The sequence below is a fragment of the Odocoileus virginianus genome, unplaced genomic scaffold, assembly GCF_023699985.2.
Source record: "Odocoileus virginianus isolate 20LAN1187 ecotype Illinois unplaced genomic scaffold, Ovbor_1.2 Unplaced_Contig_25, whole genome shotgun sequence".
NCBI classification, from domain to species: Eukaryota; Metazoa; Chordata; class Mammalia; order Artiodactyla; family Cervidae; genus Odocoileus; species Odocoileus virginianus.
Window position 1 is genome coordinate 369722 of NW_027224342.1, and position 13602 is coordinate 383323.

The 13602-nt window shown below is 39.5% G+C and overlaps 1 non-coding gene and 1 pseudogene across 1 annotated transcript; both read right to left on the reverse strand.

Annotated features, from left to right (window-relative positions):
* Window positions 1-4160: 4160 nt before the first annotated feature.
* Window positions 4161-4233, reverse strand: TRNAG-CCC (transfer RNA glycine (anticodon CCC)). The gene has a single exon. It is a non-coding gene; the product is annotated as a tRNA-Gly (tRNA).
* Window positions 4234-6152: 1919 nt separating this feature from the next.
* LOC110150857 (protein Mdm4-like) lies at window positions 6153-8143 on the reverse strand (annotated as a pseudogene).
* Window positions 8144-13602: the final 5459 nt, after the last annotated feature.

Sequence of the window (13602 nt, forward strand, 5' to 3'; positions counted from 1 at the left end):
AGCCTCTTTATTCTGAATTTTTATAAATAACTTTTCTTTTTTGAGGTCTGCTTACAGGAGAATAGGGCTTCCCTTGTGGCTCAGCTGGTAAAGAATCTGCCTGCAATGTGGGAGACCTGGGTTCAATCCCTGGGTTGGGAAGATCCCCTGGAGAAGGGAAAGGCTACCCACTCCAGTATTCTGGCCTGGAGAATTCCATGGACTGTATAGTCCATGGGGTCGCAAAGAGTCAGACACGACTGAGCAACTTTCACTTTACAGGACAGCACACAATTCAGTGAATGTTTACCTATGTCAATACCTGTGTGACCTCCATCAGATCAAGATACAGAACATTTCTAGAACCCCAGAAAGCTCACTCTTGCCCCGCTCAGCCAGTGCCCCAGGGTGAGCACTGTTCTGACCTCTAGTGCCATAAAGTGGAATTGCTTGGACCATAGGGTATATGCACATTTAGCTTTAATAGGTACTGCCAAATCTTTTGCACAAGTATTGGACCAATTTATAATCCTGACTAATTACTTTTTGTTGGCCCAGATTTTCTGCTTTTGGCACCGAAAGTGCTCAACAGCACTTTTCTTGCTAGTTGCTTGACCTAACCCATGACAAGTTTTCATTACCCGCCTGTGCTCTTAATGGTGTACTAGCCAATATGGCTGTCATTTGTCATTTGCCTGTGGTGGCAACAGCAGAATGAGCAATATGGTGACCCACGATGATTTCACAGTTATCATGAGTGTTACTGTGGATTTCATGGTAACTCTCCGCAAGACAAAACAAGGTCATCTCAGTAAATTTCAACTGTTCATGACCTGTGGAGTTACCTTATGAGAACCCAAAGCCTGAACTATTTCTTATGTCTCCCCAGCAAGGAGATACACAATTCTCAAAGGTCCCCCAAGAGCTGTTTGGAAAACAGTGGATTTTAAAACCCAGAAGGAGTACGAAAGGAACCCAGGGGCTTTGCCAGTGGAGTGTCATCATTTAGGCCCTATTTGGAATCTAAACCAGCTGATGGTGTCTCTACATTTTTCTGTTTTTTTTTCCCCCAGAAATAATAGTTAGGCTTAAATTTTTGCATTTCAGCTTCTATTCAATTAGTCTTGGGAAAAATGTGTACCTTTAAAGATCTGAACACAGCTGACAAAGCATGTGTGACACAAATATTCTGTTTGGTATTTGTGTCATAGACTATTAGCACCATTTGTTTAGAATTTGGTTTTATTTTAAACATTGCTCAGGGAAAAAAAAGAGACAGCAAATGCCAAGTGTCAGTTTGTCTGATCCGCTAAAAATGTTGCATTTAATCTAAGCCTTTTCTAGGGATTTAAAAGTGAAATAAATATATAAACGCCTACCAGAAAACACGTCTGCATTTTCTTGGTGCTGACCAAGCTAAGAATGCATGCCCAATGACAGGAAATGTTGTCTGAGAATTGTCTTATAAACAGCCAATGAAAGGGGAAGATGGAAACAGGAAACTGGATGAAGCAAAATTGGCCAAATGTAGACAATTGTTGAAGCTGAATGATGGGTGCAGGGCTTTCATCATAATATTCTCTCTACATTTGTGGATTTGAGTTTTTCATAATGAAAAAATGTTAAATATGTATCAATAATAACAAAAACAGTCAAGTTAATAAGAATGGAGGAGTGTAGAACTGTAGAATAAGCAGAATTGTGAGAATAATTTGTGGAAATATGAACATGGACTGGCTATTTGCTAGTGTTAAGGAATTATGATCATGGCATTGTGGCTGTGTTTTTTAAAAAAATACTCCTCATCTTCTAGAAACATGTCCAAAAATTTTTGTGGGTGAAATGATAGGGTGTTTGGTTTTTACTTCAAGATGATATAGGAAGAGGGCAGGAAAGGGGCAAGACTGGCCACGGGTAAATATTTATTGCTGTTTGACAGGGCTGTGGGGGTTCATATGCTGCTTGAGCTACCATTGTCTGCATTCAGAATAAAGTAAAAAGTAATTTATATGAATTCAAAGAAAACAGATTAATTCTATGAAATTGCAGATTTGTTTTTCTCTTCATCCTTAGGTTACAAAAGCTAAAATTGAAATGTTTTAATGAAACCAGCTATTGTATAAAGCTCCTCCAAAATTATTTTTTCATTTGGGAAATGCATTAAAACCAATAAAAATTGAAAGTGCAAGTCCAAACAAAAAGGTAATTGTAGGGTTCAGATAAACATCACCCATTGGACCCACAAATTCCCATGGTTCCAAGGTTACAGGCCAAAGCTGCCAGGGGAGTAGGGCTGGGCCTCTGTGGCATGGCTATTGAATCACCAGTTGATGGGCTGGCTAGGGTAGAGGTGAGACACAGCTGCCAGATGGTGCTTTCCTCAACCCCGCTTTTTCTAGAAATTCACAGGCCCTTATATGAAGAATGACCTTCTTTTCTAAATGTATCAGAAGTTACAGTCTGGCAAATGCAATGGCTCAAAAACTACCTAGGTTTAAATCCAGAACTGTGTGACTTTGAGTGAGTTGTTTTAACCTCTATGTGCATCAGCTTCCTCATCTTTAAAACAGGACTGATTATAACAGTACTCCATCCCATGGGGTTATTGTGAGCCATAACCAAGGTCAAGCTGTTAGGACAGCACTTGTTACATAAGTGCTTCACAAATGATAGGCATCATTATCATTATTTATACTTGGATCTGTCCTAAAATATCCTCAAACTGTGGTCTCTTTACCCACAGAATAGCAGGCAAGTGCTCAGAAAACTAACAGCCATGCCTCCCATTCTTTTCACCCACATACCCCCAGCCAAAGGAGAAGGAATGCTTACTGCCAGGAACTCTGGGAGTATAAGCTGAAAGAGTCCCCTTGCCACTACAAATCTCTTTCAAGTTTAATGTTTTCACTTAAAATCCCCACAGATAATTGCATCCTGTACCATAATATAGCAGAATTCAGAATCAGGAGAGATGCTTCATGTTCAGCCCATGGCTTTCCTGATCCTCTGGATATGCCTTTTAGTTCAAGAAGCTGAGACATTGAGGGTCTTTTGATTTAGTTAATTCCCCAGACCCTCCTCCTCTTACACATCTGGTGTACTTTCTACCAGCTTCTCCTTAATACTACCTTCCATCCTCCAAAGGCCCCTGCCTAGCTTTTTACCTGATGTCCTTTTATGGTCAGGGCACTGGGTCAAATCTCCTCTTGTCCTGGTTTTCACTGCCTCCTTTATAAATGTTGACTCAGTCCTTTTTGAAACTCATTGAATTGGTTTCTGGGACATCACTGGCTTCAGGATCTTCTCTTACCACTCTGGCTACTCCTTCTCCATCTCTTTTTCAGGGTCATCTTTTTCTATTCAACCTCGAAGTGTCATACTCTGGGTTACAGGCCATGGCTCAAAAATAGACATGAAACCCTCAGTGTACCAATCATAGTCTTCACTGAGACTTTTCCACTGAAACTATCAGAAAAACCAAACCAAACAAAAACAAAAGCAAACTTCTGCTGAATTGTTGAATGATTAGATGTGAATTGGAGACTTTGGGGTTGCCAAGGGCCATCAAACCCAAGAGAGCCCAAGAGAGGGAAAAAATAGACAGAAATCCAATACTATCATTTAAACCTCTGGATCCAGCTATGCTTGAAGTTACAGCAACAACTGTGAACTTTTTGGTGTCCTTGTTTGTTTGTTTGTCACGTACAACTACCCATATGCTCATGACTCCCAAATCTACATCTGTGGCCAAGGCTTCTCTCCTGAGCAAACAGACTCATAGAATAACATGAAGTTAACCAACCCTCTCTCCAATCTGCCTGCTATTATTTTATTTCCAATTCCTCAGTGAACTGTGGTAATAGTTATTTTTGTCTCCTGTCTAGAGCTTTCAGTTGTAATCAATAGGGCAGATAAGATGTAGAGGACTCATCCGTCTTGGCCAGCACCTCCTCCATCATCTTATTTTTATATCAAGATTCCTGTTTGAATACCTGGCTTATAGTTGAGACCTTAACAATGGTTTGCTAGGTAGACTTTTAAATTATTCTGATTCATAAAATCAACCATGGTGTGCCCTTACCAGAACAATGTTTCTTTTAAAAAAATATTTATTTCTATTGGCTGAATTGGGTCTTAGTTGTGGCACATGCAAAGTCTTAGTTGCAGCATGTGGGATCTAGTTCCTTGACCAGGGATTGAACCTGGGACCCCTGCATTGGGAGTGCAGAGTCTTAGCCACTGGACCACCAGGAAAGTCCCCAGAAGAGTATTTCTTGCTCTCAGTTACAGTTTACATAAGTGTGAAAACGTTTGCAATAGTTCTCAGGAGAATTGCAGATGTGACTAAGAATGGCATGTAGATGCTTCAAAGAGAGGTTATACTATGTGGTATTACTTAGCTTTCCTGGTGGAAGAAGAAGTAGTAACGGTAATTTTACAAATATATCTTCAAAATAATTGAGGAAGGAAACTTGCAGATCATTCTTTTGTAAACTGACTATGACTTGTTTCTTATACCTTATATGTATATTAAGCAGATATATCACTCAGTTAATATGTATTTGTTAAGACCTCCTACATGAAATGCTCAATGAGGGTTAAAAGAAACATAAGAATGAACTCCTGATTAAAAGAATAGTAAGAAAGTCCCAGTGATGAGAACATGACATTTTACAAAGCACTTTTACTCTCCTTACCTAGATTTTTCCCGATGAGATAAGTTTTAGTTCCGTTTAACAGAATCTACAAAGACTCATAGAGTCTGAGGAATCTGTGATCACATGGATAACAGCAAAATTGAATCTTCTACCCAGGTCTTCTGGTTCCAATTTCTGTTCCCTTGTCATTATATCTCAGTCTAGCTGTGGAATAAAATATTCCATCCACAAACAGTTATCCAGTGGTTCAAGACAGGCTATGACAAATACCAGGGAGCACACTTCTCCAACCCCCCTCTGTATCTCTTGTTAAGGAAGGCAGCATTCTAGCAAGGGTACCATTGAACTGATCGGTTCACTCTGAGCCCTAAACTTGCTCTTGCAAGTGTTCTTATCAATCCTGATATGTTATTTTATTCAGGACATAATAGATAAAGAGCACCCAAAAAAGACTGAGAAAATGCCTAGGTCCAAACTGTGCGAACTAGACACCTTTAAGACAAATTCTGTATATAGCAGATTATAAATAGTAGTTCTGTATTCACTTTTGATCCTTCCTCACCAAGGAACTATGGAAAGCTTTAGCTAATCATTTTTTTCCTTGTATGTAATTATGTGTATTTAAAATTTCAGCTATCAAATTAAAGATGTGCCAAAAGAAAGTTAATCTAGAGTGAGAGTCAGGAAATGGAAGATTATCTGGAAAGGGGTATGAAGGGCAATTGGGGGGAGATAGAAATTTTCTACAGTTATTTTCAGTGGTGGATACTCAGATGTCTATAGCTCATAGGAGAGCAACCCTTAAGATCTGTGTATTTTATATTTCTTTTTTTTTTTTCATTTATTTTTATCAGTTGGAGGCTAATTACTTTACAATATTGTAGTGGTTTTTGCTTAAACTTCAGTTTTTTAAATGTGGAAAAGAGTATACAGCTTCTCAAAATTCTTTAGGGTATGTTAGCAAGAAGTCTAATAACCGTTGTTCTAGGCATACGTTCAATATATCTCTCATTTTTCAAACTCGTACTCTTTAGGTTTCTCAGAACTGTGTAACTTGACTGTTAAGTCATCAATAACGTAACATTACTTGTGTTTTTTTATTTTTAGCTTTAGTATTTTTCTCATAACCACTTTGAATTTTTATGCCTAAGAACATGCTATAATAGAATAGAAGGGTGAGGAGTAAAATTAGCTGGGGAAAAGGTTAATCTTCAGATAACTTGATCAATGAATGTAGTTTCCTGTTTATCTTTGTAATTGCTCCACCCAGAATCTTTTTTAGGAGAACAATGTAGTAATTGAAGTAACTTTTCATGTAAATGGAGTCCACAGATTGATAATCTACTTGTAAAGAACTGCTCTTGAATTCCACACAAATGTAGAAAGGAAAACGTATGAGTTGCATTAATCAATGAACAGTGGATGAGGCCCCAGGTCACACTGAGTGGAGATGCTCAGTACTGATGATTTTATCCTGACCTGGCCCTGGTAGTCATGTCTCTGCAACCTGCCGATTCAGCTTGGCCATAAAACCTTAATAACCAGCAGAATCTTCTTGCAAAGAGGGCATGAAGCCCCAGGCTTCTTTAATCTACTGGCGTTGTGACAACAAGTAACAAGGTGGCCTGTGCTTCCATGAATAATATTCCCATTTCGTGGGCACTTCTCACCTATTCTACATGACTTCAAGGGATTGGTTTCTGCTCCAAAAGGCCGCCTGATTGTTCTGTGCTTGAGATGGTCTCTGGACTTTCAGACCTATGAGCCAAATTCAAAAATTCCCCTGAGCTTCAGGGATTAAAAAGTTTTGTGTTGTTCTTCCTTCATTATAAGATCTCTGGCTATAATGACTGGAGCTGAAATAGTTCTTTAGCAGTTAAGGATTATCAATTCCTTCATTTTCCTTATTTTCTGGTGGGGCAGTGATAACAGGAATGAAGAGACAATGGGTTCACTTAGCGCAATTTGGATACTAATCTTTCCTCAGGGCCAAGCATGGAAACACCTCTTGTTGGAAGAGTTGGATCTGTTGTACTCAGTAACACGGAGAAGGCAATGGCACCCCACTCCAGTACTCTTGCCTGGAAAATCCCGTGGATGGAGGAGCCTGGTAGGCTGCGGTCCATGGGGTCTCGAAGAGTTGGACATGACTGAGCAACTTCACTTTCACACATTGGAGAAGGAAATGGCAACCCACTCCAGTGTTCTTGCCTGGAGAATCCCAGGGATGGGGGAGCCTGGTGGGCTGCCATCTATGGGATCACACAGAGTCGGACATGACTGAAGTGACTAGGCAGCAGTAACACCACCACACATCTTTAAAAGCAACTTCTCCATCAGTGTCAGCACAGAAGGATGTAGCGTCCCCAAGGTCATTTTTTCTACTTCCATTACTGTTTGTCACTTCTGTTCCATATTTTTTTTTTTTACTTGTTTGATGTGTATTGGCAGCTTCTACTTTTATTCCAGCACTTCAATTCAGTTCACACTCAGTTATGTCCAACTCTTTGCGACCCCATGGACCACAGCACACCAGGTTTCCCTGTCCATCACCAACTCCCAGAGCTTGCTCAGACTCATGTCCATTGAGTCGGTGATGCCATCCAACCATCTCATCCTCTGTCATCCCCTTCTCCTCCCGCCTTCAATCTTTCCCAGCATCAGGGTCTTTTCCAATGAGTCAGTTCTTCACATCAGGTAGCCAAAGTATTGGAGTTTCAGCTTCAGCATCAGTCCTTCCAATGAATATTCAGGACTGATTTCCTTTAGGATGGACTGGTTGGATCTCCTTGCAGTCCAAGGGACTCTGAAGAGTCTTCTCCAACACCACAGTTCAAAAGCATCAATTCTTCAATGCTCAGCTTTCTTTATAGTCCAACTCTCACATCCATACATGACCACTGGAAAAACCATAGCTTTGACTAGATGGACATTTGTTGGCAAAGTAATGTCTCTGCTTTTTAATATGCTGTCTAGGTTGGTCATAGCTTTTCTTCCAAGGAGCAAGTGTCTTTTAATTTCATGGCTGCACTTAACTGCTCTAATACTAACTCATTCAAAATCCACAAGTCATCCTGAATGTCTGCAACAGCACAGGACCTAGCTTCCCTCTTTAGAATTTCTGCATGTACTTGATGAGGTCGGTAAAAGGGATACCAACCTCAAATATCTATGCTGTGGCCCAGGAATGGTGGTGACAGGATTCTTTCTTAGCTTGTCATAGAAAGGACTTGGATATTTCAGAGAAGTGCTGAGGTCCTAGTTCTCCAAAGATCTCCACCACAGGATCCCAGGCTGCTTTGCCAGTTTTATACTGGCCTGGATCGTGCCTGATCACTTCAACAGTGCACATTTCACCTTTGTGCCTGCCACCTGCAAAATCCTCAGAAGGGGCAGTTTTATTGTACCTGTTGTACACAAAAATCGATCTGATCAATTTGGTCTGGAGAGAACCCACAAACACTATCAGATATTCAATCCTGGATGGAGGTAGAAAATGATGTCATTTTGGCACTGAGGAAATTGCAGTCTGTTGATGTCAACATCCAACTACTCCATGGGTTGCTTTCTGCTCCTCCACTGCATCTGGAGGGTCAGTCCCAAGGCTTTAGCAGTATTTCCAAACAGCGAGTAGCTGAAGAGTTTTAGGAAACATTTTCCGCCCTGAGAAAGTCTCTGTACTCTTCTGGACTGGGTTGAATAGCACCCCCCAATTCATGTCCACCCAGAATCTCAGAACGTGATCTTATTTGGAAATAGGGTCTTTGTGGATATAATTAAAGATGAATCCATCCATACTGGACCAGAGTTGGCCCTGATGCAACGCTGTTGTTCAGTCACTAAGTCATGTCCGACTCTTTGTGACCCCATGGACTGCAGCACACCAGGCTTCCCTGTCCTTCACCATCTCCCAGAGTTTGCTCAAACTCATGTCCATTGAGTTGGTGATGCCATCCAACCATCTCATCCTCTGTCACTTCCTTTTCCTCCTGCTCTCAAATTTTCCCAGCATCAGGGTCTTTTCCAATGAGTCAGCTCTTCACATCATGTGGCCAAAGTATTGGAGCTTCAGCTTCAGCATCAATTCTTCCAATGAATATTCAGGATTGATTTCATTTAAGATTGACTGATTTGATTTCCTTGCAGTCCAAAGGACTCTCAAGAGTCTTCTCCAGCACCACAATTTGAGGGCATCAATTCTTTGGCACTCAGCTTTCTTTCTAGTTCGACTCTCACATCCATACATGACCACTGGAAAAACCATAGCTCTGACTCTACAGACCTTTGTCAGCAAAGTGATGTCTCTGCTTTTTAGTACGCTGTCTAGATTTGTCATAGCTTTCCTTCCTAGGAGCAAGCATCTTTTAATTTCATGGCTGCAGTCACCATCTGAAGTGATTTTGGAGCCCAAGAAAATAAAATCTGTCACTGCTTTCACTTTTTTCCCTTCTGTGTGCCATGAAGAGATGTGACTGGATGCCGTGATCTTAGGTTTTTGAATGTTGAGTTTTAAGCCAGCTTTTTCACTCTCCACTTTCACCCTCATCAAGAGGCTCTTTAGTTCCTCTTCCCTTTCTGTCATTAGAGTGGTATCTGCATATGTGATGCAATAACTGGTGTCACTTTTTTTTACCTTTTTTCTACCTTTTTTCTTTAATTTTTTTAAATTATGAAAGTATGATAACACATTTACAGGAGACTTGGAAAATACAGAACAAAGTTACATATAGTTCCACTATATATTACAATTATTTTTTAATGTAGATAAATTAAGATTTTTAGTTGGAGTTTCAATATCAAACTCTCAAAAATTAGTAGAATGAATAGACAGAAAAGTAGAAGGATATAGTAGACCTGAAAAGCACTATGAACCAATTCAACATAATTAATATTTATACAATTTTCACAACAGCAACAGGATACAAATTCTATTCAAGTTCCCATAGACTATAAACCAGGAGACACTGGAACATATCCAGGGACATAAAACAAGGTGCAAAAATTTCATGGTCTAAAGGTATTGAAATCATACAGAGTCTGTTCTCTTATCACTGTGGAATTATGTTAGAAATCAATATCAAAAGATATTTGAAAATAACCCACATATTTTCAAGTGCAGTGTGACATTTACCAAGAGAGATCTTTGACTTAGCCATTGAAAGCCTCAATAAAGTTAAAAGACTGAAAAAACACAGAGGGTGATTGCAGAGAAGAAAGCATTTAAATGAGAAATTAATATCAAAATGAGAAATTAATATCAAAGATACTTTAAAAAACCCCATGTATTTGGAAATTAAATGTCCACTTTTAAATGATAGGTGTATCTAAAAAGCCATAACAAGGAAAATTAGAAAATATTTGTAACAGAATAAAAATGAAAAGAGAATTTATCAGAATTTGTTGCATGCAGCTGAAGCTGCTCAATGCAACTAAATACAATGTGGAATCTTGAATAAGGTATGAAAACAAATAATGGACACTAGCATAAAATTTTGTGAAATTTGAACAAAATCTGTACTTTAGTTAATAATACTGTATCACATGTTAATTTCCTGTTTTTTTACAACATAGTATTTCTTTATATTCTCAGAATTGGATTAGAAGTTTCAAGCCTCATTCAAATTTTTTTTAAATCACAAAAATAATAAGCTTTCTAGACTTTTAGCAGTAATACTAGATGCCAGAATAAATGGAACTATATCAAAGTTTTGAGTGAATATAAATTAGAAATCTAGCATTCTATTCATACTTAGTCAAACAAGTGGAACCAAAATGTCATAAATTTTTTAGCTAAGCAAAAATTCATAAGTTTTCTAAAATATATATATTATACATACTATATATATATATATGTATACAAAAGCTTTTCTACTACACTTGATAAAGGCTTGAGAAAGAACGACAACAAAAGAGACAGAGAAATTGGAAAACATAAACTAAATGAAATGGGAGCACTGAATATGAAATAGAAAAAGTGAAACAAACTAGATAAAAGTAAAAGATCATCATATAGTCCAGTTGTTTTTAAACATGACTGCTCATTAGAAACACATCTGGAGATTTGGAGGAAAAAACAATACCTGGGCATTTGTATTTTTCAAAAACTTCCAAGACAGTTATAATGTGCATCTGGATTTTAAAAAGTAGTTAGAGGTTTTTCTAGTAAATGGTAGTTTTAGTAATACAGAATTCTTTTATTTCTGTTGGCCAATCATGATACAGTGGTATTAAAACTAATAATAGTTACCTAATCACAATAGTAAACAATGTTTATAAGCTGTGGTACATATACACCATGGAATATTACTCAGCCATTAAAAAGAATTCATTTGAATCAGTTCTAATGAGATGGATGAAACTGGAGCCCATTATACAGAGTGAAGTAAGCCAGAAAGATAAAGACCATTACAGTATACTAACACATAAATATGGAATTTAGAAAGATGGTAATGATAACCCTATATGCAAAACAGAAAAAGAGACACAGATGTACAGAACAGACTTTTGGACTCTGTGGGAGAAGGCGAGGGTGGGATGTTTTGAGAGAACAGCATTGAAACATGTATATTATCTAGGGTGAAACAGATCACCAGCCCAGGTTGGATGCATGAGACAAGTGCTCGGGCCTAGTGCACTGGGAAGACCCAGAGGGATCGGGTAGAGAGGGAGGTGGGAGCGGGGATCGGGATGGGGAATACATGTAAATCCATGGCTGATTCACGTCAATGTATGACAAAAACCACTACAATACTGTAAAGTATTTAGCCTCCAACTAATAAAAATAAATGAAAAAAAAAAGATGTTTATCAGTTTTCACAATCAATAGCCAGACAAAAAATAAAAGATAATTACAATTGCAAGCCATAATGGAAACATGATTAACCTAACAATATAAAATAATTACATACAATTTGGGGGTTAAGTAGAGTGATGTGGTAAGTGGAAGTGCATACATGCACATGTTTTCATCCACCCAGCCAGTCTATGTCTTTTGGTTGGTGCATTTAATCCATTTATATTTAAGGTAACTAGAGATATGTATGATTCTATTGTTCCTGTTCAGTCTCTAAGTCCTGTCTGACTCTTTGCCACTCCATAGACTGCAGCACACCAGGCTTTCCTGTCCTTCACTATCTCCCAGAGCTTGCTCAAACTCATGTTCATTGAGTCAGTGATGCCATCCAACCATCTCATTCTCTGTCGCCCCCTTCTCCTCCTGCCCTCAAATTTTCCCAGCATCAGGGTCTTTTCCAATGAGTCAGTTCTTTGCATCAGGTGGCCAAAGTATTGGAGGTCAGCCACAGCATCAATCCTTCCAATGGACATTCAGGGTTGATTTCATTTGAGATTGACTGGTTTGATCTCCTTGCAGTCCAAGGGACTCTCAAGAGTCTTCTCCAGCACCACAGTTTGAAAGCATCAATTCTTTGGCACTCAACCTTCTTTATGGTCCAACTCTCACATCCATACATGACTACTGGAAAAACCATAGCTTTGACTAGACAGACCTTTGTCAGCAAAGCAATGTCTCTGCTTTTTAATATGCTGTCTAGGTTTGTCATAGCTTTTCTTCCAAGGAGCAAGCATCTTTTAATTTCATGTCTGCAGTGATTTTGGAACCCAAGAAAATAAAATCTGTCACTGTTTCCATTGTTTCCCCATCTATTTGCCATGAAGTGATGGGACCAGATGATTCTATTAACATTTTCTTAATTGTTTTGGGTTTATTTTTTGTAGGTCTTTTCCTTCTCTTGTGTTTCCTGCCTGGAGAAGTTCCTTTAGCATTTGTTGTAAAGCTTGTTTGGTGGTGCTGAATTCTTTTAACTTTTGCTTGTCTGTAAAGCTTTTGATTTCTCCTGGACATGCGGTGTCTTGGGTTCTAGCATCTTCTGTAAATGGTTGTTCAGCAGCTAGTTGCAATTTTGATGCTCTCGCAGGAGGAGCTGAGTACATGTCCTACTCTCTGGTCTTCCTAGTGTCCTTTTACGGGGAGGACAGGACACAAAGAAAGACAGAGTAGAAGACAATGTGGTGATAGAAGCAAAGATGGGGTGACGTATCTGTAAGGTAAGGAACATGAAGGATTGCTGGCGACCACCGTGAAGCCAGGAACAGGCAAAGAAGAGCCCTTCCCTAGAGCCTCCAGAGGGAGCATGACCCTGCCCACAATGTGAGCTCAGACTTCTGATCTCCAGAACTGTGAAGGAACACAATTTCTGTTAGTATAAGTCAGCCAGTGTGTAGTACTTTGTTGCGGCAGCCATGGGAAATAGATATATTTTTTTTTCACTATCCACACTCTGTATCATTTGCAAATCCTTCTACATCCCACAGCAGCAAGAAGAATCTTAGTGTTGTGATTCAGCATAGTGACTCCAAAGCCAGGCTATTTGGGTTTGAATCTTGACATTACCATTCATTAGCTGTGTGACCTTGAGACGTACCCTACTGCTGCATCTCAGTTTTCCTGACCTGTAAAATGGGGCTTATATGAATGAATAATGTTAAGGGCTTAGAATGGTGACTGGCACATAGGAAATGCTATCATGTGTTTGTTTTAAGGGGAAAAGTCTGTTGGGCTGAAATGGCCACATGGAAATGGGAATGATTCCATAGAAGAAGTACTAGAACATGAGCTTGAACTTCAGAAATTGGGTAAGGCCAGTCAGAGGCCACCCAGGTAGGGGAAACAGAATGAGCAAAGGTTTGCTGGAGGCGTGAGGCCAGAGGGAGCAAAACTTCTCACTGTCTCCATGGGGGTCAGTGGTGAATCTTAGAGCGTCTGCATCCACATGGGGTCAGTGAGGCTGCTTGCAGCTGGACCGCGGGGGTCACTGCCCAAGTTCCTAAGAGCTGAGGGGAGGGAATACCTTGGCACATCTGAAACCCATCCTCAGCACCTGTGGGAAGCTCAGGATTTTAGCAGCACTTTCCAAACTCGGATGGGGCCTGAGAGTCTGCATTT